Source organism: Alligator sinensis, unplaced genomic scaffold (genome assembly GCF_000455745.1).
Source record: "Alligator sinensis unplaced genomic scaffold, ASM45574v1 scaffold907_1, whole genome shotgun sequence".
In the NCBI taxonomy this organism is placed as follows: Eukaryota; Metazoa; Chordata; order Crocodylia; family Alligatoridae; genus Alligator; species Alligator sinensis.
In genome coordinates, this window is record NW_005841925.1 from 2,974,674 (window position 1) to 3,001,720 (window position 27,047).

Below are 27,047 nucleotides of genomic sequence, written 5' to 3' on the forward strand. Positions count from 1 at the left end.
GGGGCCCCCGCTGGCTGTGGCTGCCCCGGCTTCTGGGAGAGGAGGATCCAGGCAGGTCGGTGCAGCCCCGGCGGCTCCTTCTCTGCTCCCCACCCCAGCCCTGCTTGCCCTTCTCCCAGCACCCCGCTCCCTCCCCCCCCACTTCTGGCATGTGCCTTCTTGGAGTGGGACCCCCAAATCCTTCAGCTCTCTCTTATTTTTCCTTTTTTTTTTTTTAAGCCGGGGGGTTTAATGAGCCCTTCTGGGTTGTGTCTCCTCACCCCCTCCCCGCAGGCTGGAGATGGAGGGTTCAAGTTCCCCTTCATCTCCTGGGCAGGGGCTTGTGTGCCAGGGGGCTCGTAGCCCCCCGGGAGAAGGGCCAGCCCTGCCAGACCAGAGGAGCCGGGATTGCTAGCTTGTGCTTCAGGAAGGGGGGGCATTGCTCGGAGGTGGAGGACAGGGGCTGCGGAGAGTGCTGGGGCTGGGCGGTGGGTGGAGGGGGGTTGTTTTATTTAAGGACTAAAAAAAAAAAGTTAGCACGGCTGAGAATTGGAATGGGTGTAGGAATCAGCAGCCCCATAACTCTTACCCCCACCCCCCATATGCTTTTAATGCAATGGATTGTCTTTTCCAGAAGGACTCGCTTGTGGCATCAGTAGCCAGGACTCAGAATCAGGCATGTTGTTCCTTCCCTTTCTCTCCGGTGTCCATCCTTTCCCTCCTGTCCGGGCAGCCTTTTGCCCCCTATCCCCCTTGCACCAATCCCTGGGCAGTGTCCACCAGCTCTGAGGGCCAGCAGGCACTGTCCAGTGTGCACTGCTGGGTGTCCCCTTCCAGATCCTTTATTTTAAACCTGTGACCTTACTCCCTTCCCCACTTTTCTTTTCTATTTTGTCCCAAGAAATGAGTTGTTACTTTCTCAGCGGCCTCCTCTTTCAAGGGAACTTATAGCTTTCCTTGGTGGGCATTGGCCCACGATCCCCTAAAAGTAGCACATGGGCCTGCCCCCCTCACAGCTCCCTGGGGTGTCAATGTGTGAAGTAAGCGTGGTCCATTGGCCCTAAGAAGCGAACAATTCTGTTGTTAGGTACCTGTTCTTTGCCCTTCCCAGGTCTCTGCCACAACCCATGCCTTCCTTCTCTGACCCTCCAAGGAGACTGTGTCATACCACAGTGGGCACAAGTGGCACTGCTTGCAGCAGGTTTCATTCTTGTTGCCTGGGAAACTGTATTTACCCTCTGTTTAGCAACAGGAGTCACAATTGTCTCATGGCTCTCTGCTAAGTTAAAGCAAACACGGCCTTTGATGCTGTAACTTCTGCGTGGAGGGTTTCGGCACTCCTGTGCAGCAAGTAGACCTGTCCTAGTTTCTGCTGAGCAGCAAATCTCTTTGTTTTTGCTCCTCTTAGCTCACTCTGACAGCATCACAGAAAGATTGGGAAGGAGGAAGTGTAGTTTGACTAATCTGCGTGCGTGTCTGTGGTAACAGGGATTGCCGGTATCTGGGGCCATGTTCCTTGTGACTTTTTCCCTGAAGACATCCTACAGCTGTACCTTTTCTGCCATGAGGCTCATCATGGGCCACCTTCTGCCCCATCTAGCCAGGCAGTCCAATTCCCAGCTCTGCCACTGACTCATGCAGTGACCTTGGTCAAGCCACTTTACTTTGCATTTGTCAACAAAGCTATGCGCTTTGTGTATGAGCAATTCAAATGATTCCTTCCAGTCTTGTGTGCCAGGTTAATTGTAGCCACTCGGGAGAGGGAGGAGGCCCAGTGTTTCAGGAGGGACAGCTAAGTGAAAACTTCTGAGGAATGCGAAGTAAGCGGGTGGGTGAATTAATGTGCGCTGGGGGTAATAAAAGTAAAACAAAATGGAACAGGGAAGAAAATGGCATTGTAAATATTATAGAAATCTGTTATAACTCCCCCCCCCCCCCCCCCCTTCCTGGTTCTCTTCCCTCAAAGATGTAGAAGGGATTAAAAATCATGAATATCATGTCAAACCTGGAGAAACTAAAAAGACTTGGACTGTTGCTTAGCTGGGGCATTAAAAAGTTAATGAATGGCATAGAAAAGATAAATAGGAGCTCTTCTTTCTGCTGCCCCAGGAAAGAACAAGGATGTGTTGAATGAGACAAGGCAGGGGGTGGGGGGATCCCATGAAATGGAAGGCAAGAATTTGGGATTATTTTTAGGTGATTTTATATTTCCAGCATGTGTGAATGAGAATTTTCCCAGGCATGTTCCTGCATTCCTTGACCCTCCTCCCCCAATCATTTGGTTTGCCAGCCCTGCTGTAGTACTGATCCACATCCTCACATGCTAGTTGGGTTTAACTAATGCTTGTGAAGTGTTTCTCTGACCGGTGCATCTGCCTTCTCGGCTTCCTCCTCTATCTCCCTGTTCCAGATTGTGCCTGGTTGCTCTGAGTTTGAACCATGGTGTGCCTATCAGCAGCCTTCTCTTAGGTTTGAAAATCTGTCTCTGGGGCATCCTTCATGATGTGATTTAGGGCTGCTTGGTTGGTTTTAAGCCTTCTCATTGCCAGCTTAATTTAATGAGTGTGTTTTTGAGCATGTGTGTGTGCTGGGTGCCCAGCAATGAATATGGAAGTAGTTGTGCTGCTCAGGGCTCTGGGAAAGGAAGAACCAGAAAGGCTGCTGGCCTTAAGGTTATGGCACATAGCTGGAGCTCAGCATATCTGGACTTGGGTGACAGATCTGCCCCAGACCCCTTTTGTGACTTTAAACTGGACACCGAATCAGCATGGGCCTCAGTTTTACCATCTGAAGAAGAGGATGGTATTGTCACTTTTTACCCTGCTTTTTCTCTGGCTGGTCTGTTTAGGTCAAAGGTAGGCAACCTTCTCCAAGTGTGGGCTGGAATGACCCATCTTGGGTAAGAGCTGGGCTGGCACCAGGACCCACCTATTGCCAGTGCTCATTTCCCCCCCATGCCCTCCACATGCGCGCACACACACTCGCACTCCAGTGCTGCTGAAGCCTCCATCCATGGGTTGGATTCTGCCCATGGGCCATGGGATGCTGACCCCTGATTTAGATTGTAAGATCTTTGGGGTAGGAACTGTCTCTTACAATGTGAATCATGCAACCCTGATTCAAAAATCCTGACCTTGCACGTACTTACAACTTTACTTACTTTCTCTGAGAACGCACCTATACAATGGAAATGCGTTATTGTTCAAGGGACTGTGGTCTCCAAGAGTCACTAATTCTTGCAGGTCCTCGTTGAAAGGTTTCTGCATTATAAATTTAACATCTTCATGTATTTTTTCAGTACTTTGCTAAATGAGATCCTAATTGTCTGTTGGTAGATATGCATGTCGCATTGTTAACTGACAGACTGTAGTCATGCTTAGACGCAACAAGAGGATGTGCTAGGGGCTATAAGAATACAAAGTAAAAGGTTGCCTTCCCCTGAGAGCAAGTGGTTTAATTTGGGCATGTGAAAGGAGTGAGAGAGTTTCTCTCTGCATCCAGTGTCAGCACTTCCCTGAAAAGAAGCAGGTGGAATTTACAGGGATTTGCCTATTGTCCTTGAAATAAATTGGTAGCAGTTAGGGGCTCTAAGGAGACAGTCCCTGTTCATTTTGTTTTAAAATTCAGGTGGCCAGAGTAGCAGTGCTCACTTTCCATTGTTTTTTTCTTTTGAAGTGAAATCATCTATTTAGCAAGGCTGGCTTCACTAGTGATGGGGGAAGGGCTGGGGGGAGAAGCAGCTCTTGATTTGTTGTTCAGCTTCAGGCAGAGTAATGCAGCACCCATAAAAATGGAAATCTTCTAATGACCATCCAGGATAAAATGACTTGGAGCGGCTCTCTGCTCTGCAGAGCCGGGAAGACTGTCCTACCCGTGACTGTCTTGGCATCCACTAGGTTTTAAACCCATTTACCATCTGCACAGCTGTGGCAAAAGCTACTCTGTGCTTGTCCTTGCACTGTTTAATGAGTTGTGAGCCAGCTTAGCTGCCTCTTTCTGCCTGCCTCTCCCTGGTACAGCTGGACTTTGTGGAATTGGAGCAGCAAAGGCAGGCAGGAAGACTTAAGACTCATTCTGCATTGGTCTGGATCATCTCAATTAAACAGAGATTAGTATACACACGATACAGCCTTTTAGCACTGCATCTTAGCCCTCATGGAAGCAGGGGGGGTTTTGTGGTGTTTTTTTGGTCTGCCCAGAGAGCATTAGTTGGGACATTGCAGCAAGGCCAGAGGGAGTGTGGGAGGGTTCCTGGAGTGGTCTCCTTCCAGTTTCTCCAGCTCTGAGGCAACCCAGATGAGGATTCTTCATGAGCCAGCTGGACTTCTGCAGAAGCTGACTGGGGTGAGCAGAGGGTGTGTTTGCTGGCCGGTGGAAGGAATGTTTGACAAGGGGTGGGGATGGAGGGAGAACCGAAGAACTGGCTGGAGTACTCCTAGAGAGGGTTTGGGGTTTTTTTTTAGGTCATCCTCTATTTGTGTTCAAAGACAGGGATAGACACTGGGGCTTCTCCAAACCTCAAGTGCCCATCACTTGGGAGGAGGTGGGATATGAGGGAGTTTTGGGAGAGGGGTTAAATTCCATGGCAAATGGACTAGATAAGAACTAGTATGTGTTTACATAGTTTGGATGGTTTCCTTCTGGAAATTCTGATTACACGCAACACATTAGCCCTGTAGCAGGTTGCAGATAAGAATGTGCTTGTCTCTTCATTTCCCTTGCCTTGTGACTGTTGCTTATAACTACTATAAAACAATAGTGAGCTAGTGAAGGATGAAGTGGCTTTTGAAAGCTGTGCTCCCTGTACCTCTGGAGAGGAGACAGAGACCGCCTTAGCATTGAGCATTTCAATCAAACAAAGCAGGTGTTTGGCATCATCATCCGGTTCAGTTCTTGCCTGCTAGAAATCAATTTGGGGGATCATGAGGAACTGGCTGTTCATGCGGGTGCTGGTCAATGCAAGAGAGAGCATTCATGCATGCATCTCATGAGCTTTTGCAGCAGAGACTAGTGGCGCCTGATCACTGGAGGCATTGAGAACTCAGCTCCTATGGAGTTTTGGATGCTGGCACTTCAGAATCAGGCACATGATGCATGGGGTAGAGCAAGGGTGAGCAAAATGTGGTCTGTGGGCTGGATGCGGCCCGCCAAGCCGTTCTATCCAGCCTGTGGAGCCCCTAAAAATGTAGAAAATTAATATTTATCTGCCCCTTGCTGCCTGTCATGCGGCCCTCGATGACTTGCCAAAACTCAGTAAGCGGCCCTCTGCCCAAAATAATTGCCTGCCCCTTGGGTAGAGGGTAGAACATGAGGAAAGGGTGTGATGGCAGTGTCCTCATAAGGAATGAGAAGGAATTGGGGTAGGGGAGTTTGCCCGAGTGTGCTGAAAGTACAGGGTAGGGAAGAAGTAAACTGCTGAAGGTTTAGGTGGCTTCAAAAAAATGATCCAAAGGGACACCTCATCATTGCTTCTGAAAAGCCATCACACTGCTAGGAGAGCCACTTGGAACTGTGGTAGAGAGGGTCCAGAGGGAAGTGACAAGAATGGTAAAGGGCTAAAGGGTGAGGAGAGGCTGAAGGAGCTCGGCAGAAAAAGGTGCTTAAAGGGGGACATGATAGCAGTCTTTGAATACTTCAAGGATTGCCATAAAGAAGAAAAAAAGCATCTTTTCTCTCTTGCTGCAGAGAGGAGGATGTGGACCAGTGGCTTGAAGTTGTGGCAAAGTACGTTTAGATGGGATATCAGGAAAAACTTCTTCACTGTTAGAATAGACTGCTGAGAGAAGTTGTGGCCCTTCCATCACTGGAGGTGTCCAAGAAGAGGTTGGACAGGCACTGGTTGGATGATTCAGTGTAGCTAAGCCTATGTTCTATTATTAGTATTTCCCATGCTTCTGAGCTTTGCTGGTTTTCCTCCCCCCCCCCCCCCTTTCTGCTAGTGTCAGGGTGTTTTTAAGCTTTGCTTGGAGGCATTGGGTGTTGGCTACAGCCAAGACTAGGGATTTTGACTGGAGTGTGCCAATGCTTCTGCTGGGACCAAAGCTGGAGGTTCCTAGCTAAAGGGTCTTGCCCCTCCATTCAGGGTCAGAGGGATCAGCATATTTGGGGTCAGGAAAGAATTTTACCACAAGGTCACATTGGTATGGATTGGGGTGGTGATGGTGAGGGGTGGGCTTTACCTCCCTCTGTAGTGGGGAGAGAAGGGGTTCATGGTCCCCTTCCTGGGATCTCTTGAGCATATATTAACAACCTTTTATTAGGGGTGCACCGATAGAGATTTTTGGGGCCAATACTGATAGCTGATTTTTAAGGAGGCATATCAGCCATTATGATCTGATTTCTAATACCAGACTGGCAGCTTGAAGAGCAGTGTCCAGCTGGTAAGTCTGTTGTGGTGGCAGGGGAGAGGGGAGGGAAGGAGTGTGTGTGTGGGGGGGTAGATCAAGGCCCCCTGTGGTGAGGGAGGGAGTGAGGTTGTGACAGGGCCTGGGGCAAGCGCTGCCCAGGTGGGGTGGGGCGAGTGCGGGATGGAGCCACGGCTTGTCCTGGGGGGAGCAGCTCCCGCCGCTGCACGCCACTGGGGGAGGGTATGTATGCCCCCAGATCTGCGCTGGGCTGGACTGCACTGCACTGCACTGCACTGCACTGCACTGCTCTGCGCTGCACTCAGGGTGGGCGACAGTGGTGCTGGGAGGCGGCTATGGAGAGGGCTGCAGCCAGCCCAAAATTTGCCCTAGCCCCCCATGTTGCCCCTCCCAGCACTGCTGCCACCCAGTCTGAGTGCAGCTGAGCCTGGCCCAACCCCAGCTCTGCTCTGTCCTGTGCTGACCCAACAGCATGTGCCACGCCTCCCCCCCCCCAACCACCCATGCCCTCCCAGATGAGCAGCAGGAGTAGGGGCAAGAGCCAGGGGCAGGAGCTGTTGGACGAGCGGCTCCTGGATGAACGGCTCCCAGACAAGCGGCGCAGGGTGGCAGGATCTGCTCCCTGCCCCTCCCAGTGCCCCCCGGCCAAGCCACAGCTCTGCCCTGTGCCCCGCCCCGACTGGGCAGCGCATGCCCCTGCCCCACTCCCTCCCTCACCGCAGGTCTCCTTGATCTCCCCCCCCACACCTTCCCTCCCTGCTCCCTGTCCACCACAACAGACTTACCAGCTGCATGCAGCTCTCCATGCTGCTGGGCTGTGCTCCTCGCTGCCTAAGTGCAGAGCTGCAGCTGCACGCATGCACGGGCCTTTATACGCCATATCAGGCCAATTTCCGATACAGGCAGTTTTCTTTATATCAGTGCTGATCCGATATCAGACTGATGTATTGGTTCACCTCTACCTTTTATAGAAGCAAGACATTGGCTGCTGTGGTTCTCTTGCCTTACCTGTGGCAGGTTAGGGCATTAGGTGCATTGTGTTAAGGTTGAAGATAGTCTTATGAAGAGTTTAGATTATGAATTGCATGGAATAGGAGGTAGGGTTGATCCTGCCTCAGGCAGGGGATTGGACTAAATGACCTCTGGAGGTCCCTTCCAGCCCTACTTGTCTATGATTCCATGGCATTGAGAAGTTGTGATAAGGGCACACAAGTGATGCTGAACAAGTTTCTGCAGGCAGCAGGCACTGTGACATGCAGTGGCATGAATATGGCAGCCTTCACTGTCAGCAGAAGAATGCTGCATTATGCACTCTTCCACTGAGCTTTGCTGGAACCAGGAAGAAGTATGAGCACACCCACTTAAGACCTCCAGGGATGGACATTGTCAAAGCAGGCTGTGCCTAGTCCTTCGACTTGTACAAGAGCTATTGAGGAGCTGGGAATGCATCCCTTTAAGTACTGCAAGGCTCTAGAACTCCTGGCGCAGAGGTGATACCTGTTATTAGACCAACTAAGAAATCACCAAAAAAAAACCCCGTTTTTTTTGCGATTTCTTAGTTGTTCTAATAACAGTTATTGTCTCTGAACCAAGAGTTTTAGAGTTTTGCATTTCTTTTTGTCTTGGACCAACACAGCTACCGAATACATCACTTTAAGAATGTCGCTTTCCAAATACTCCCCTGAGAGAAGTATGTGTCAGAAGCTTTTCTGGGAAGATTGAGTAGGGTAGAAAGCATTCTCTGAACCCTGCATGCCCCTGTTATCCAGCAGGGTTTCTCATTTCCATTACCTAATGTAAAAGCTTGGCTCTCCCATAGGGCATGGACCAGGGTGTTCAGGGAAGTTTGGTAAGACGGAGAGGGAAGCTTCAGATTTCACTTGTGTGGAGACCTTGCGCCTGCTGGAATTCCAGGAATCCTTTGCTGTGCTTTGCAGTGCTGCTCTTTCTGTCATGGTTATCGTGGACGCTGCTGGGATGTCTTCAAAATAATTCCTGTCTTATCTCAAAGGATGGTGGGGGGTTTTCTGACCTCCTGGTTGTTTTTCTCTTGAACAAGGTACTTAACGTTTTACTAAAATATTTCTCCCCCTTCGCGTATCAACAAATTCTGTGCAAAGTAAGCCTCGTGATAAATTGCATGTCTCCCACTGATCCGTTGGGGTGGAGGAGAGTAGTCGGACATCCCCCTCCCCAGCCCCAGTTGTCCAAACACCTCAGTTCTGCCCTGTGAATCTGTTGTGTCCCTTAATGTTTTGCAGTGACAAAAAAAGGGTTCTAAGATAGGAACAGCCTTTTGCTGATGTTCATGTATGAGCAGACTGAAAAAAAGTAAATCCACTTTTTAGCAACCTTTAACAGTATACTTCTGTGTATAAATGCATATTGCATATCTGCGGGTGACTAGGTAAAAATCTACTGCAAAACTTGCCAGTCGTGGCCAGATCTTCTGGCAGTTGGTCAGAGATGGCATAATAAATCCAGCACTGCATTTGCCCGAGTCATCTGAAGACACGGTGCCTTGTGATCTTTGAGGTTCGTTGTGCTAAACCAAAGGAGCTAAAATAGTGTAATAGCCAGTGTCTCTGATGTAATTTGTGCAGGCATCGGGTGACCAAGGAGCTGAGTGGACCCTTTTGGTCATAACTCCTATTTTCCTGCTTCTCTTAGCTTTGCTTTGACCTCTTGGCTTTCCTATATAAGACAGTTTTTCCACTCTAACTCTACTAGTACAGAGAGGTAGTTAGCTGTTAGTTGGAGTCAGACAGAAGGCAGGGCAGAGTGGGACGTTAGAACCTAACTGGTTTATAGAGGCATAAGCTTCTGTAAGCGGCAGCCTATTTCAACATAGCATCTGATGAAGTAGGCCACTACTTATGAAAGTTTATGGCTCTCCAAACCAGTTAGTCTCTACGGTTTTACCTGTCCTTCCTTCTGCCTACACTGGTATAGTTAAAGGAGCAACCCCCTCCCACCTGATGTGCGTGCAGTTATAAGAAAATCTGTGCTGGTGCAACTACTCCTCGCTTAATGTCGTAGTTACGTTCTTGAAAAATGCGACTAAGCGAAACGATGTTAAGCGAATCTAATAACATCACAGTAGTTACCTACTAGCAGGCAGTGGCCAAACAACATTATAACCGAACATTGCATGACTTTAAATGAGTATGTTCTCTAAGAGATCGGCAACGTAATAATGAAACAAAGTTAACCAGGATGACGTTAAGTGAGGAGTACCTCTATGTCTTCTACCTTGGGAAGTGAAATTGGCTATATGCATATAGCTAACTTACATAGATATGCTTGTGTAGCTTTTCTAGTGTTGTCTAGTGTTATACCATGAGATTCGGGGAAGGCAGTACAACTCTAGTTCGTGGTAATTCTGTTTGTGTGATAAGAAGGCACAGTTTGGGACACTGCTGAACTGGTACGCGTTAGCAAGCTATTTTACTAGTATCAGCACTATGGAAGTTGACACTTCCATATACTCAAACTGTCTCAGTAGACAGGAGTTAACATTGTATGCAGTCCTCCTCACTTCCTGTCTTCCCACCTAGCAACACCAAGGTGCTTCTCTACTGACCCAGTGGGGTTATCTCTAGAAGTCTGTTCAACCCTGTGCTACTAAACAAAATGGCTCATTGCAGCAGTGGGCTGAGAAGAAATACTGACTTTGACTCGGAGTGAGGGTGCTCCAGCTCATTTCACATAAGCTTCCTCTAGACATTCATGATTTTGTTACTCATCTGACTTAGACCAGACCTGAAGCTGTGTCTTAGAGCAGTGTTACTCAACCCATGGGTCGTGACCCAAAAGCGGGTAACAAGAATATGTGAAAGGGTTGTGAACAAACTTTAAAGGAGAAAAACATGGGAAATCATGGCTTTTCCCTTGCAGGCTGCCAGAGCAAGGGGTGCTGGGTCAAGACTGGCCGTTGCTGCTTACAAATGGGTCCTAGTACAAAAAAGGTTGAGAACCACTGCCTTAGGGAACTGCCAGCTGAATAAGGAACTTCCCAGGGGAAGATGTTTAAGGATAGTGTCAAAACTAATGAGTGATCGGCTGCTGTCTTGCTTTTTAGCCAACTTCCATGAGCATTTGCTTCTGGAGTTTTCTGTTTGCTTTGGAGCAGAATGGTTGTTGTGCGTTTGTGTTGAATTATTCAGGTCTATGTGTAGATGGTTGCACAGGCTAAAATAAAGGTGTAGAGTTTTTTGTTTTTGTTTTTTAAACAATTTAAATAAATGTGACTTTGTTTGGGATGCTCCTTTATCTGTGTAAATTTGGCTGATGTTGGCTGAGCTGGTCCCTGTAAATCTACCAGCGGAGCAAACTAAGCTAATGTGTGTCCAGGCACACACCGATTTTAATTAAACGTGGTTCATTTTAATTTGAACTAGTACAAGTTTGTGTTTAGGTACAGCTACTGGTTATTAAACCAGTGTAATAACTGTACACTAAGGCTTGTGCCAGTTTTAACTATATCTATTTTAAAACACTTATGTAAAACTACTACAATGTCTTGTGTGTGTGTGTCGGGTCAAAAGGGACTGACTTCTTGGACCTCATTGCAAACGGTTGTGGTGGGATCAGTTACTTCCATAACAAGCAATGGCAAGAGACTGGAGGTTTGGGGTTTTTTGGCAAGAGACTGGTAATGTTTGTCTGAAACACCTTACCACGTTGGTCCCTCTCTTAGTTGTGCTGGCAAAAAGAACAAAATCAGTTCTGTTGATTCCCTGAATCGGGGTGCTCACTACCCTATCCTAGTGAAAGGGAGCTGGCTGTAGCTCTTAATGGTGAGTCAAGATCCTAATGGCTGCTGTGATTTGGGTGCTTCAGGTTTTGCATGCCCAGCCTGAAGGACTTCAGAAAAGGCAAGAGTTTTCAGAGGGCCAGTGCTCAGGACACTGTCTGGAAATTTGGCTGTTTTCAGGAACTCCATAAGAAGGAGGGGCACATTTTTGGTTCTGTACTCTTCCCCAAATTGCTCTTAAAAAAAAAAAAAAGACACCTGCTCAGGACACCTTGTTAGTGTCTCTTGTAGTGATAACAGTACCTCAGCCCAGCTGGGCTGGTGTCAGTCTCCCTTCTGCCTGGTATGTGGTTTTGAACTTGGTTTCTGCATGTTACTGCAAAGCCTCCATCATTATCACATCATTTAAAAGTTCCAAGCCAGTGACATACTGGAGGTATTTAAGTATAGATCATTGTCAAGGCACAGTCTACAACAGGGGCGGGCAATTATTTTGGGCAGAAGGCCGCTTACTGAGTTTCGGAAAGCCATCGAGGACTGCATGACAGGCAGCCCAGGGCAGATTAATATTAATTTTGTAAATTTTTTAAGGGCCAAATAGAATGGCCTGGCAGGCTGCATTTTGCCCACCCCTGGTCTACAATAACAGTGGAGTGAGAAGATATTTCTTTGAAATAAGTGGTGTGAGCAGAGAACAGATTTGTTAATGATGCATAGGAGGATATGTGCCATGTGTAGTAGGCAGGACCTTTGGGGTGTGTGTCCTGCCTCGCCATTCTGTCCTCTTGAGAGAAGCTGTGTGTTCAGCTGGCAGAGATGTATGCAATTATTTCATAGTGTGAACTGTGATTTAGATGACGGAGAGATTGGGTTGGAGTAGTTGGTGATCAGACAACAATTTTCAAGAGGGATCCATGACCTTAGCTGCAAATGAATGTGGTTGGACCAAGATAACCATGGCAAGGCGCAGCCACCTGTTGCAGCCAAAATGGCAGCTCCTTTGAAATGCTCTTGTCCACGCAGGTTTGCTTGGTCCTGCTGGCCTCTTAGGATATTTCTGGCGGGCAGTTGCTTTATCTTGTGCTATGTGGCTGTCAAGCACCTGTGTCACTAAGAGCTAGAAAGAGTCTCTTTGCCAAGCTACCTAATGTCAGCCTAGACTCAGAGTCTGGACCGGAAATAGCCAGTCTTTGCAGGAAAGGCTTCGCTGGGTGTGAATACCATTTTACCACTTACCTGTTTGCCTTAGGAAGAAAAGAGTTGATGCTTACAGTAGGTTTACAAAATACCTGAAAGGGTCAGCTGTAAGCTTATGGTGCAGGAATTGAAGCTATGCTGAAACCTACCCATCACCTGCTGAAGTGAATAGGAATCTTCTGTTGATCAGTGCTTTTTTCCATCTATTTAAGTTGGTCTAATAAGATATCAGATTCACCCAAAGAACCTTGTCTGCTTATGTCCTTAGATCAACATGGCTACAACCTACACCAGTGTAATGACCTGCCTTTGTATGCTTGGGGTGTGGGTGTGGATTAGAGGGATGGGGTTGAGCCTGTAGTTTGTATACTGATGGGAAGCTGAGAAACCATAGGTCTTGGTCTATAACTCTCCTCACTAGACATCTTCCTTCCCACACTGTTCTGGGAGATGGCAGGTGTATGTACCACGTGCACCTGATGGGTCGTGGCATCCGAGGTTCACACCAGAACCCTCTAAGCAACTGGTAAGCCAAGGGGAGACAAACGCTTCTGGTTCGCTCCCTTTTCCCCTGGCTTGTGAGAAGAGGATGTATGTTAAACTTTTTTCTACCAGAAGTCTGTCTCCTTTAAACCCCTATCATGTCATCTTTATGCAGCTGAGCATGGAAGCCTCTGAGGATATGCAACTACCTACAGAACAGTCTGTGCCTTTTCTACTTATTGAAGGAAAATACCAGTGGAGAATCTGCTCAAGCTAGTGAGACAAACTGGGATATACTGGAATCCCTCTATAGTACCAGCTGCTGTTGGCTGGAATCACTCTGACCATCCTACTACAGCATGCTAGCATGCACCTATTTATTTCTGTCTGACTGGGGAAGCAGGTGGCTATAGGTAAGAAACAAGATGTTCCTGCCTTCAACTTGTACCGTCTCGTTACCCAGAGTCCATATGTCAAGGATGGTCATGTAGGAACTTCCAGTATTCTTCATCAACCTAATTATTTCTGTGGGAAATGATTTCCTCTACTGTCTCCCTCATGGTAGCTAGACGCACAGGGAGGGGTGTTTTACCATTTTGCCTGCTGATATCAACTGTTGCATGGTGGGAGCTGATTGAATGCTGCCACCACCTTCATAAGTAGATAAGAATAAACAAATGCTTTCTTTCAGTTCCATGGTGTTTGCTCTTGCTTGTTACATTAGTATGACATGGATGTCTGGAGATAGCAATCCAGATCAGAGCTCTGTTCTACAAAGCAGTGGATAAATGCATAATAAGAAACTCCAGACAGAAATGGGGCCAGGCGAGGGAAAGGGAAGCAAGGGACTTGCCAAAGGTTACCCAGTTGCTTTGTGGCAAAAGTTAGACTATGACCCACATCTCGTGAATCCCAACACAGTGCCTTGCCCACTGTGGCTAATGATACTTTACCCCTCTCTCTGCCTAATGTGAAGCTTATCATCCAAACTCTGCAGCTGGTCTTGCTCACCTTATGACAGTGTTTCTCAGACTTTTGTTACCTGGGGCACACTTTTTTTTTTCTGGATTAAAATTGATGGTGCTCTTCACGCGTATGCCTGCAAAGGTGTTGTGTGTGTATTTCAAAATATGTAATGCATTCCATTTCTCTGCCAGAGGAAATCATACCAGTGATGTACTGTTAAAAAAGTGACACCTAAAACATATTTCTTTTAAGCAAACGAGTCTTTATACCAGTGGTTCTCAACATTTTTAGCCTCAAGGCCCCCCATACCTTATCCGAATTTTGCAGCACCCCAGTTAAAAATGACTGAGTGATCTAATTCAGAAAAGACATGGAGGGGGCCTTGAGGCTAAAAAGGTTGAGAATCACTGGTATAGATTGTAACACAGATGTCACTGGGCTGTGCCCTGCTATTTCCACTGTCTGTCCCCTCTGACCCCTGGTCTGGATCACAGGGGACAAGGGCAGCCTCAGCTACTGAGGTTGCTCTTGCAGGGTCTTGCGTGCCAGCCACTATCCCTGTGGCCCCTCCTGTTAGCCCCAGGAGTGTAAGAGGAGTGGTGGGAATGAGCCTGATGATCACAGCGTGGGGTGACAGTGGCTGGCACAGAGACTGCCCTGGGCACAGGGAAGGGCAGAAGAAGGTAGCAGCAGTGTCAGCAGTCCCCAGAGGAGCAGCTGCAGGCTGGCATAGCTGGCGCAGGGTGCTGGACAGGGAAGGGGAGCATTTACCTTCTCACATGAGGGGGGGATCTCTGCAGCATGATTGTGTACCATGGCACACCTTTTGGGGAAACAATGTCTTACAGAAAAGATACAGCTCCTCCCGCTCTTCAGATATAGCAAGTGTTTACATACACAATCGCAGTACTTATTTTTCAGCACTTTACTTAGTCATAGAGCCCTTGAGTGGCTGTGAAAGTTAGTCGTTTAATGTTATGTTTATGTTGGTCTTGCCTCTGGGTTATTTCATTTTTGCGCACGAGTGAAATGTCAAGGGATATGTTCGGACCTGTAGGCATCTACACCAAGGTTGTGCACTTGTGACCTAAACCCCCTAGATAATAGGTTGTGAGCATTGATTCTCAACTCTTTTAGTAGCAATGATTCCTCCTCGGACCTTGTCTTTGCTGGCATTGTAGCAGGGTTGGTCTGCATTTGGTGGTTTGCACTAATGTGGCTATACCTGGGTTAATATCCCTGGGAAGCAATGTCTTAACTCACTTCTGGAAAGTGACTATGTTTAGTAATATCTCTTTCTTACTGGACCAACTATGCAGTTGGGAAAAGTGTTAGACATTTTTGGCACAAAGTGCCCTTCTGTAGAACTGACTTTATCATCACCGTTCATTATTGATTTAACGCCATACAGTCATATTTTAAATGACAGCCACTGTTTTATCTAGTGTTTAGCTTAGGATGTTTCTGCTTCTTCCCCAGACCTGAGGAAGAGATATTACTAAACCTTACTTTTCTCCTAGCTATATGTTTGGTCTGTTAAAAGATATTGCCAAAGAAACCTTACTTCTCTTTAACACCTCCTTGAAATCTACTTAGCTTCAAGAAGTACATTGGTCTCTTAGGCCACCTACAAATTGAGGTCTTACAAAAATTTCTGTCCAATGTTTCAAAAGTTTGGAGTGTCCTGTCTCCCCGCCCCTTCTTGTGCTATGTGAACCTATACAGGGAGGGGAAACAACTGACTTAGATACAGTGTGTTATTAAACATATAAAGTAAACTGAGAAATACTGTTTTTCTGATTACATTCAGTTTTACTATTTTTTGAGTGGTGAAACATAATGCTAGGTTAAAAAAATTACCTATCCAATGACTTCTCAATTGATGTCCTTTGTAATTGCCTCTTAATATCAACCTATATAGGAAAAAAAGAAACAGTAGCAAAATAAATCGGAGAACTTTTTTTCCCACCTCCTGGGCTATGTACAGAAATTAAAAAAGCCTGAGGTGGAAGCAATCTAAGTTATGCAGTTTTCTGTAGGCGGCGTAAACAGATCACACATTCGCCCTTTGGTGGGGTTGCAAATCTTAGACTGGGCTCTGCCATTTTTAAACCAGTCTGTGTGCTGAACTTCTTTTCTGTTATGGATATAGACTGGTTTCTGATACCTATACTGGTAAAAGTGTAATGTCTGGCCCAAAAGTCTTAAGTCTCATTTAAAAAGTGTCTTGTTCTTAAGATCTAAATCTCAGGAGACTGAAACTCCTAAAGGCCTGAGGCATCCCTGAAAATATGATTTAGGCAGGTAAGTGACTTTGGAGCCTTTGACAGTTTTACTGCAGATCTTTTATATCTCCCTTTTCATGCTGTAGGTAGGGGCTCAAAGGTACCATATCAACCTGCATATTCATGCCCAGAATACTGCTACATACCAGCACCTGAGTTAGCTCCCACCCTAGTAGTGTAATGTTCCAGCTGAGCTTCTGGCCTTAAGGGTTTAAAATGTGATCCCCCACCTTGATATTGCTTTGGACCAGTTTTTCCAGTTTGGGGGAAACTTGGTCTATTCGTAGATAAATTAGCATTCAAATAAATTATTCTTAAGAGCCGTAAATGTCAGGATTCTCGGCCTGAGTGAGACAGAATCAGAGATTAAAAGGCAGTATTAATCACACATGCAGAGGCATCAATGAAGGAGCAACACACTCCCAAGCTCTGTCCCTTCCATTCAACTTCAAAGCATCCCCTCCTTGTGAGCCTGTGATTTGTATTTTGCTGAGTGAAAGCTCCTCCTTTTGTACTGCAGCCCTTTTTTTGAACAGTTTATTTTCACAGGGCTGTTAACCGAAACTCAAACCCTTTTGTGGAGGGCGAGATAGTGCCAGGCATTTTCGTGCAAGATAAGGGATTGAATAGCCTCGCTGCAGATGTAGCTCCATTTTACTGTTTAAAGAGCCCATTATGTACAGGCGGGTTCTGGTTAGGATTTATACCACCTTTGACTAATTAATCAAATGTGAGATACTGGGAAGCAGAGACATCCAAAATACACAAGTGTCATTATCAAAGGTTTTAACCTGGATTAATCCCTGGTCTGTTGTTTACTTGATAATGGGCACATGAGGGAGGGAAGCAATTTTTAACTCGCAGCAAAGGGTTGTTAAAGGCCTTTTCAATTTTGAAAGTTATAATGAAAGTTTGCACATGTATATTTGTAAATGAATTCAGCAGCGCCATCTCCAGAAGCAACTCTGCAGTACCTGCTTGATTTTTTTTTTTTTTTTCTTTTTCTTTTTCATTACAAAGCAACAAATTGTGAGTTACTTCAGAAATACAACATTGGGTAGGTTTGACTTTTACCTCTAATTTGCTCATATTAATTAGTCTCTTCCTCTGTGCTGTGTATAATAATCCAGCAGTTAGCAACCTCCCACCTGCAGGGTAGAATGACCCAACCTGGGTCAGAGACAGGTGGGCGCAAGGATTCACTTCTCTCCACTGTAGTACAAGGGAAACATCTGCCCCTGAACACTGCCAAAACCTCCAAATGCCCCTGAAGCCCTATGTCCACAGGCTGGATCCAGTGGGTCCACAGGCAATAGTTTGCAAAACCCTGCAATAGTCTGCTAAACGGAGATGAAGAGTGACTTATGAATGATACTTATGCTTATGAAATAGGAGAATAAGAAATAAGGAAATGGGAGGTGATACTTCAGTCTATTTCTACCTGATAGCAGATGTTTACTGATGTTTTTGCTCCTTCCTTGAGATCTGCTACCTAGGTGGCAAGAGGTATGGGTCCCCCAACAACCAGTTTACATGTCCTTCATTTTCACTAGAGGTGCACCAATACATTGGTCCGATATCAGATCAGTACCAATATAAAGAAAATTGAGTGTATCAGAAATTGGCCTGATATGGCTGATACTTTGGCCGATAAATGCCTGTGCATGTGCTCAGCTGCACATAGGCAGTGAGGAGCACAGCCTGGCAGCTTGGAGAGCTGCGTTCAGTTGGTAAGTCTGTTGTGATGGATGAGGGGTGGGTGGGGGGCAGATCAACCCCCCCCACCGCTGTGGTGAGGGAGGGAGTGGGGCTGGGGCTGCCCAGTTGGGGCAGGACACAGAACAGAGCTGTGGCTTGTCTGGAGGGTGCAGACGGCTCCCACTGGTGCGTGGACCCCAGGAGGGCATGGGGGGGGGCTGTGCCACCAGATCTCCATGGTGGGGAGCTACAGCTGCAAGCTGGGGCCAGGGCAGCACCAGGCTCTTCCTGGCACATTGGGGTGGGGCGGGGGGCTATGCTCAGGGCAGGCAGTGGCGACACTGAGAGGGAAGCCATGGGGGGGCTATGGCAAACTTTGGGGTGGCTGCAGCCCTCCCCATAGCCCCCCTTGCAGTGTTGCTGCAGCCTGCCCTGAGTGCAGCCCAGCCCCCGCTGGAAAAAGCCTGGTGCCACCCGCAGCTGCAGCCTGCCCTTCCCTGCCATATGCAGATTGAGGGCACATGTGCCCCCCCATGCCCTCCAGGGGTGCACATAGGGGTGGGAGCCACACACCCCTCCTCCCCGCACCCCCCTGGGTGAGCTGTGGCTCTGTCCTGCACCCTGCCCCAGCTAGGCAGACTAACCAGGTGGACGCAACTGTATTGGAAATCGGATCGGTATCAGCCAATATGCCTTAAAAATCGGCTATTGGTATCAGCCCCAAAAATCTCTATTGCTGCACCCCTAATTTTCACTAGTGTCTTTATGCAGAAGGGTGTCACGTGCTCCCCTTGCATTGATTGCCAGAGAGTAGGATCGGTCACTTCAGAGCAAAATATGGCCTAGTGCAACACCTTCAGGAGAACAGACATCTGGGTGTCTTTAACCTCAGTCTGGTCCACCTTTTGTACTTTATTCACAAAGGATAACTGATCAGCAGTCGCCTGTGACTAAATCATTTGTGAACATTTTGTTGTCAACAGTGGAAGCTCAGTTAAAATTGCTGCCCAAAGACTGTTTGTTTCTGGTTTTGGCACTGAACAGAGAGGCTTAGGTTCTGCTTGCATTTCTGCTGCTGGACAAGGGTCGCTTTGCTACTCTGTGCTTCTGCCTCATCTGTAAAGCAAAGTCACTGATGCTTATCTCCTTCTTAAAGTGCTTTGAGATCTGTGTCTTGAGAGGTTGCTACCACTGGCAGAGCGCCAGGCATGCTGTGGGTTCCCATTAATCAAAACAATCACGTGTTGAACTCGCACTAGCCAAACCAGCGTAACTTGGTTAAATGGCAGGATTCTACCTGGCGTTAGTAGGTACCTGAAGTTGTAGGCACTGCATTGTGTAATACTGCCCATTACCTCTTGCTTGCTATTCTCATAACTGTATTAGCAAGGGTTTAAATTGCTGGGGGCTAACCTTTTTGGTTGGCATGCCACAAGGTAAGCCCCATGCATTCCCCACATGACACTCCTAGCCCCTTCCCCTGTCTAATCTGGTCCTCTGTTCCCTGCCCTATCTGCTGCTGTGTTGCCTGCTTCCTCCCTGATCTATGGTGTACCATGCACAGGGGTAGCCTATGACGCACATACCACAGGTTGGCGTTGGTCACCCCGATTTAAATGTTTCAAGCCAGCAAAATTTCTTGGGTTACTCTTGTTAAACAAGAGGCCTCTTCTAATGCTTTTCTCCATGGCTGTTGCCATCCTCTGTTGTCCAGATGCAGTATCTCTTGCTAAATTCTTTTGTGCTAAGTAAAGGGGAAGACAAGTGCCTGCCTCGAATGAAGAGCATGTCTCATGGATGGAGGAAGCTTAAAATTGGTGAGGTGGGTGGGTGGAAGAGAACCAGTCTGAATGCAAATATGCTTCCAGATCAGAATCGTGGAAGGATTTGTTGCTGGCTCCTTAATGCATTAAGAAAGTAAGAGAGATGAGCATTGGGAGAGGAAGGAGTATGTATCTGCTTTGGAAAAAATCCACAGGCCTGCAAGATAACCAGGTTGAATAGCTTTTCCAACTACCATTGCTGGGACACTTTCAAAATAAACAGCCGCAAGACAATGTCATCTACATTCTCCTACTTCTTTCATTAGTGACCAGGGAGAACATTATTTTCTAACACCTAATTGTTGCCATTAGCCAAGTGGTTCTGCTGAGCTGCTGCCTACCTTCATCCCCCTTTAAGGAAAACAAAGAGTTGTCAGGTTTTCAGCAGCTCATGCCCAGTGTTGGAGTGCATTTTGGGAGGACTCTTGCAGTTCCAGAGGTAGTATTTTTTATTTGAATGTCCTTTACCACCTTGGGAGCTGGACCTGCTCTCATATCTTATTGTTTTGTTTTGTTTTTTCCCCTTGCTCCTGTGCTTTTGCCATGATGTTGTTTTTTTTAAAGATTCCTAACTGGTTTATGCATGTAAAGGCTCCATTCACTGCTGGTATATCCAGAGCCAGTAAGGATGAGTGGAACAAGCAGTGGACTAAGATAGGCAATTATACCATTTTAAAAGCATGGGGGACTTGCAAGTCAGCTTATCTGCTTCTGTTGGCTGTTTCACCTAGCCAGCTCTCTCTCAACCTTACATTTACTCCAGGATAGGAGTGAACAAACAAGCCAATTACAATTATTTCAACTGATTGTGTGGTGTGAATCTTGGGTCCTGTTGACCATTTTGCAGGGGGCATTCCATGCAGTTACAAAATATTTCTTGTTAGAGATTAACCCATTGGAACAATTACAGGGAAACATTAGTGAACTGCATATGATTCCCATTTATTTCTGTGAACTGACTGCCAAGAGGAGTTTTCTATCTATTGACTCCTCTGTGAAATCCTATGAAATGTGAACTTTCATTTCTACCCAGGAGAACTTTTACGATCTGTTCTCCTATGCCTGATGAAAGGTGTTTGTGCCCTAAAGCTTGCAATTAAAGAAATTTTTTTGCAAAAATCTTGTTGGTCTAATAAAAGATATCATCTGTACTACAAGTCCTGATTGCTATTTACTTCCGGCATTTGCTATTAACAGAAGGTGACAAGATCGATTCAGCTACAGTTTCTGCCTGATGGAGCTGGGTATTGAGGGTGCCTCCATGGTAGGGTGTCCAACTTTCAAAAGTGGGGAGCTAAACAATTTCTGCAAACCCAGCCCCAAGAAGTGTCACTTGTTGGGTGCCCCACCAGAAGCTTTACACTCCCAACTCATTTCCCTTGTGCGCCGTTGTACACATCATGCAGCTTCTGGCAACTCCTGCGTGGGTCCTTTGATAGGACAAAAAGTAGCAATACCAGGATCACTGCTAGGAGAATACATTCTGGGGGGAATATCCTTAGAACAGTTTTTATTTAAAACCTAGAAGCCCTGCAGGTAGAAGCCCTACGGGGTAGTGAACTGGGAGTGCAGAAGATATTTTCCCTTTTCTTTCAGCTTTTTTTTTTTTTTTTTTTTTTTTAGTGAAAATGGCTACCAATACCCAAGCTGTGAAAGCAGTTGGAGTTGAGCACCAAAGTACCATTTGAGGATCTAAGCCCAAGTACTTAACAGCTGGGAGGGTGGAGTTGCTCTGTTAAACAAGGTCTGGCTTGAACTCACACCCTGGAACCCTAGTCATTCTTTTCCCTGGCTTCCTTTTCATATGGTCATGGTCGCTAACTCTGCTGAATGCAGTTGGGAGAAACTGCTGTGGTTTTATGAAGTCATTCTTCACTTATCCGTCTGGTGTTGGTCATAAGGATTGCAGCAATAGTTAAAGGTCAGGTGGCATCTCCCTTGTAAACCTTGTTCTTTATGGCCAGTTTTATCATTGCCCCCTCCATCTTTTCTCTCCACATAGACAGCCTCCGTTACTGCTGAGTGGGACTTGTACAATGCATGCAGGTGGGGAATACCTGCCTCTTCACTTTTCCAGCTGAAATGCTGTGTGTGCACACTATCAATCCGATCAAGAAAGTTTTAAAGTTAAGTGATATTTGGCATTTAAGAAAAATGTATCAGTCATTGGTCACTAAACCTTGAAAGCCAAACTTAAAGCAACCTGAGCCTTTTTTATTAGATCATAGTAGGGCTGGAAGGGACCTCATAAGGTTATCTAATCTAGCCCCTGCTCAGGGCAAGATCAACCTGACTCAGGGATGGGGAAAATACAGCCCATGGGCCAAATCTGGCCTATGACAGGATTTTGTCCAGCTCCTCAGCAAGGCCCTTGTTCCTGCCTTGCCTAGGCATGTAGGGGGGCAGCCTCTGCTGTGCCGCATGTGGCAGGTCCCACCACCCCCGGGCACACGGCAGGGCTGGGGTGGTACAGCAGCCAGATTCACTTTCTGGCAGCCCTGGTGGCAGTAGTTCCTTCCAGCTGTTTCTGCTACCACCAGACTAGGTCCTGCTGCCTGGGCACCCTGGCCTGTGTGCCAGGGGTGACTGGTGCCTCCTGAGTCTGGGGGGGCACAATCTGTGGGTGGGCCCAGGGGCAGGCCAAAATCCCCATATCCACTCCTATACTTCTGTTCCACAGCTTACTACTCTTCTCCCCCCCGCAATGTCTCTGGCCTGCGTGGCAAAAAAACTGCCCTGTCTTGAGTGGTGCTGAGTTGGGGGAGCCAATCTCGGGGGGGGGGGGGGGGGGGGGCATGTCCCCCCCCCCATGTCCCCCCCATCAGTCGCCTGTGCTGTCTGCATCACACCCACCACCAGGGGTGGGACCCATGTGGGTAGGGTGCACAGCTGGGCGGATGGGATGGGGCTGCAGGTGGGTGAGGAACAGCATCCAGGAACAGACAGGTGGGCAGGGCCAGGGTCACAGGATGATATTGTAGGGTGGTGGCAGCTCAGCACTGGGGCCCAGGCCACAGCTGCAGTCTGCTGCCCGCACTTCCCTGCAACGGGCACTTCTGTGGGCAGGGGCATGTGGGGAGTGGATCGTGGCTCTGCCCTGGCCCCAGCCCCATGCTGTCACCCACCCATCCCTGCTCACCTGTCCCGCTCCCGGATGCAGCTCCCCGCTGGTGGCCCCACCTCATCTACCTGGCTGCACACCCTACCCACACAAGTCCCGGCTGGTCCCTAGAGAGACCCCAGGAGTGCAGGGCGGTGACAGTGTGGGGCCGGGCCCAAGGCAGAACCACGTTCTGCTCCTAGCATGCCCCTGCCAGTGAAACCGGCACCCAGCACAGGGACATGCGGGGAGTAGAGGATTAGGGCTGGCCCTGCACTGTCACAGCCCTGTGATCCCAGCTCCTGGCCCCAACTGCCTGTCCCACTCCCAGATACTACTCCCTACCTGCCCACGGCTGCATCCCAGCTGAGCACAGAGCAGAGCCACTTCAGGAGTTTTGGTGAACTGTTGCAGGGGAGGGGGGTGCTGAGCCAGCCCATGACAGCTCACCAAAAATCCCTAAGTGACCCTTGGGCCCAAATAATTACCCGTCTTATCATCTGACTCAACCCCCCCCCTTCCCCTCCAGCCAAATGTCTGTCTAGTCTGCTCTTGAAAATGTCCAGAGATGGAGATGCTACAACAACTTTGGGTAGTATGTGCTGCGCTTGACCAACCTCATAGAAAGTTCTTCTTAATCGGCAACCTAAATGTCCTCTGCTGCAGTTTGAGGCTGTTGCTCCTATTCCTTTTCCCTATAGCCACAGAGAAAATCTATCTCCATCCTCTTTATAATCACCCTTTGGGTATTTAAAAACTGTTATCAACTCAGTCTTCTGTTCTCTAAGTTAAATAACCCTTAGTTCTTTCAGCCTTTCCTCATAAATCTTGCTTCCCAGGTCTCTAATAATTTTTGTTGCTCTGTGCTGAATTCTTTTCCAGTCTGTCCACATGTTTCTTGAAGGTTAGAGTCCAAAACTGGCTAGCGAGGCTTTGCCAGTGCCAAATAGAGTGGACTCTGTTCTTTTCATACATTCTAGATGAAGGCTGGCAACTTGCATGGAGCTCTGTGTTTAAAAGAAAAAGAAAAGAAAGCATATTGCAGCCATCTTCATTCTTAAAACAGAGGCATGGCCTGTGTTGACAACAGTGAAGGCTGTTTGCAAGATAACGTTTTTCAGGCCCTGCAGATTGCAACTTTCCATCTGCCGCTGCTAGCCAAGGCATAAATCAGGTAGCCCAGAACTGAGAGACCCAGCCCTAGGAGTTGGGCTCATGGTGAAATCCTGATGAACATCCTGCATGCGCTAGCTTAGCACTTGGGAAGAGAGAGGTGGTTAGCTATGTTAGTTTAAAGTCAAGCAAAGGGAGGCAGGGGGCATCTTGGAGACCAGACTCATTCAGAACAGCATAAGCTTTTTTAGGTGGCAGCCTACTTTGTCAGATGCTATGAATTGACAGCAAAAGAGGAAGGGTGACAAGATTCTCTCTAGTGTGCCGTGGCAGGACTTCACTAGGGATCCTGTCTCTTGTAGCAGCTTCTGGCTAATGGGCATCCTATGAATTGGCAGATGTGTTCCCAGGACCAAAAGGGCAATCAGGAGAGGAAAGTGCAGATAAAGGAGATGGAGAGGAGGTCTCTTCTGTCCTTGCAGAGCACTGACATTTGCTCATAGAGGGCTCTGGTGCCTGTGTCTGTCTGAAAATGTTCTCAGCACCATCAAAAAAGACTTGACTAGACTCCAGACAGCTTCACTATAGGGTTTGCCTTGCACAGTTGTTTTCTCAAAGCATCTTTTGTTATACTCGAGGCACCCCTCGGAAAATACCAGCTTTCTTAGCTTTCGTTTATTTTTTGTCTACAGAAAAAATAATAGAAAAATTATTCTGTTGCAAAGAATTCGGAATGGTTTTGACACTATGGATTCCTATTTAAAATCTCTGGCTTTTTCTTGTAAAGGATGTGTAGGTGTTTGCACAGCTAACAATGCTAATATTGCATGGTACCCTGGGGTTCAGAATCACTGGCCTAGCAGCACTGATCTGAGGTTCCTTAGATTGATACCACCGATGAGATCTAGCAGAGCTTCTGTGGCCATCTGCATGGTGGAGAAGATCCTGCCACATTTGTGGTTTGTGTGTGGAAGTTTATCCTTTCAGTCAAGGTGCCAGAGAGCCAAAAGCAAGCTTTGAGTCTGTAGGGTCTGATGAAGTAGAAGTGGGGAAGCAGGTGCCACTGAAGAGATTTGTATGCATGTTAGTGAGCGAGTGAAATTAGAGTGGGATATTGTTCCTTTTCCTATCCAGTCGAACCAGTAATTTAATTCTAACCATGGTGAGTCAGTTTTTAGCAGCAGCAGCACTTTCTGGGGGGTGGGGGGTGACATTCAAGTTCCTTAAGTGTTATCTGCAAGAGCTGTGTCAGGGTTTCAGTAATTAATGTCTTCAACCAGGCAGGTAATAGCTAATCATTTAGTGGCCTGGCCGTGCCTGAGTCAAGGCCATTGTAACCCCTAGCACTGCAGCAGTCCATTAGCCCTGCACCCGTGTAGATGTGACCAGACGAACTCAGGTCCCACAGTTGTGTTCTGCATCCCTGACTCCCACAGTCCTGATCCAATCTTGCCCTACAAGTAGGAGATGCTCTACAAAGGTAAAGCGTGTTTTCCTCTTTGCCACGAAATACACGTTGTGCGTAGCAAGCTACGGTTTGCAGAATCTTGTTGGAGCACCACCAAAGCCTTGCCTAGGCTGGGAGCTGAGCAGGGCCAGCCAGAGACAGACTTCCCAGAAGGCTTTTGATCAACCATTTAGAAGCTGTGGAGTAGTGATTTTGCTGTCCTGGCTGCTTTGGGTATTATTCTGGGCTGTGTTCAACCATGATCAAACTTCTGGACAATAGTAGAGCCTGGTGTGGGGGAAGGGTGGCAGCAAGGCCTTGGATATAGAAGAGTGGAGGGGGCAGGCTAGGAAGAGAGATCTTGCACTAATTTAAATGTAAAAAATGACATACACAGAGGAGTAGTGACATGGATATGCACTCAGAACGGAGGCCTTGTTTGTGCATTGATGGGGACTTCTGGCATTTTGGGGCTTTTCTCAACTAGGGTTTCTGAAACCTCTGACTGCTATTTCAGCAAAATCCCTTGGTACTAACTCAACAGAGCAACACGCTGGGTCACATGAAATTGCCCAAAACCAGATTTATTCTAGGTCTCTAGCCAGTTTTAAAATGTGCAAAACTGAGCTAGGTTTAAAAGCCAGCTAGAGAACTCTCTTGGTGCTAGCACGCTCCTGGCATTGGAAGAGTGTTGGAGGTCACTTGGTTAAGGCTAATCTCGTCTTCACTGGGTTTAGAATTGTACTAGTTTTTACAGCCTTTCACTTGGCTTCTCTTGTCTTGGCTTGGATACGTCTAGAAGTGGGGTAAGGAGACCAGGAATGAGAACCAAAAATGTTGGGTGCAGAAAGGTGGTAGAGAAAAGTGTAGTATATTGATGGAATTTCAGGGACCAAGGAATCCATGGAATCAGTCCTTAAATATGGAGTGTAGTTCTCTGCTACCTTTGACCCAATGTATTATGGACTGTTACTTTAGGGGGTCCAATTGCTGCTATTTTGACACTGACTAGTACATGTTCTATGTAGGACTCTATAAAGAAAATGCTGCACTTGCAGCTTTGAGAATCCTTCTCCCAGAAATGTGGCCCTTTGCAAAATGGCCAGTTTTACACTAAAATGCATGATGACAGGCAGCCATGTGATCAGGCATGGTGTACTGCATTCCAAAAGGTTCTGTTTCAGTGCAAATTTTAAACAAGGCCACTGAGATCTCAGTGTCTTTGGGTGCTTAAGGGAAGGAAGTACCCTTGTTATGACTCTAGCAGGAGCACTTCTGATGAAAAAAACTTGGTATCAGGGCTGTTGTGCTAAATGAGATTTGCAATAAGATGGTCTCTTCTCCAGATGTCTACAGTACTAGATAAAGAAGGCAGAAAGAAGAATCATCGGAGTACAGAGATTTAAATGAGTTGCCCAGGCTTGTTCAAGAAGTCTCGCAGAGCTGGAATTTGAAATTGCTTTCCCCTATGTCCTGGCCTAGCACCTGAATCATGGAGGGATGCGAAGTGCAGGTGGGTAGGTGGATTGCTTAATACTTGGACCTTATCACTAATCACTAGAAAATCTAATGTAGGAAGGATATTTGCATGGGGTGCCCATAATACTGCAAGAACGTGACTAAATGAGAGACTGAGGGGTTGAAGGCTCAGTATTTGAATAGTGGCTGTAATGACCTTCCTGGTGTGACTGACCCTGACACATGCACTGGCATGACCTGTTGTGTCATACCTCTTGATGCAACAAATCTTGCTGAAAGGAACCATGTTGGCACCTGGGAGTCAAACTAACCATTTTTCCTGCCTGTATACAGCATGCAGGGCCTGTTTACTTAAC

At 47.2% G+C, this 27,047-nt stretch overlaps 1 protein-coding gene across 6 annotated transcripts in view; it reads left to right on the forward strand.

Annotated features, from left to right (window-relative positions):
* Nucleotides 1–27,047, forward strand: part of RASSF7 (Ras association domain family member 7) — an 84,306-nt gene continuing 57,259 nt past the window's right edge. For 3 of the 6 annotated variants that reach the window (XM_025198564.1, XM_014517758.2, XM_025198565.1), the window contains exon 1: nucleotides 1–55. The gene's annotated coding sequence lies outside the window, so the exon portion shown is untranslated. Of the gene's footprint in view, nucleotides 56–613; nucleotides 656–8,087; nucleotides 8,404–27,047 lie in introns of those variants that run through there. The other 3 variants (XM_025198561.1, XM_025198559.1, XM_025198558.1) reach the window with 2 other exon arrangements.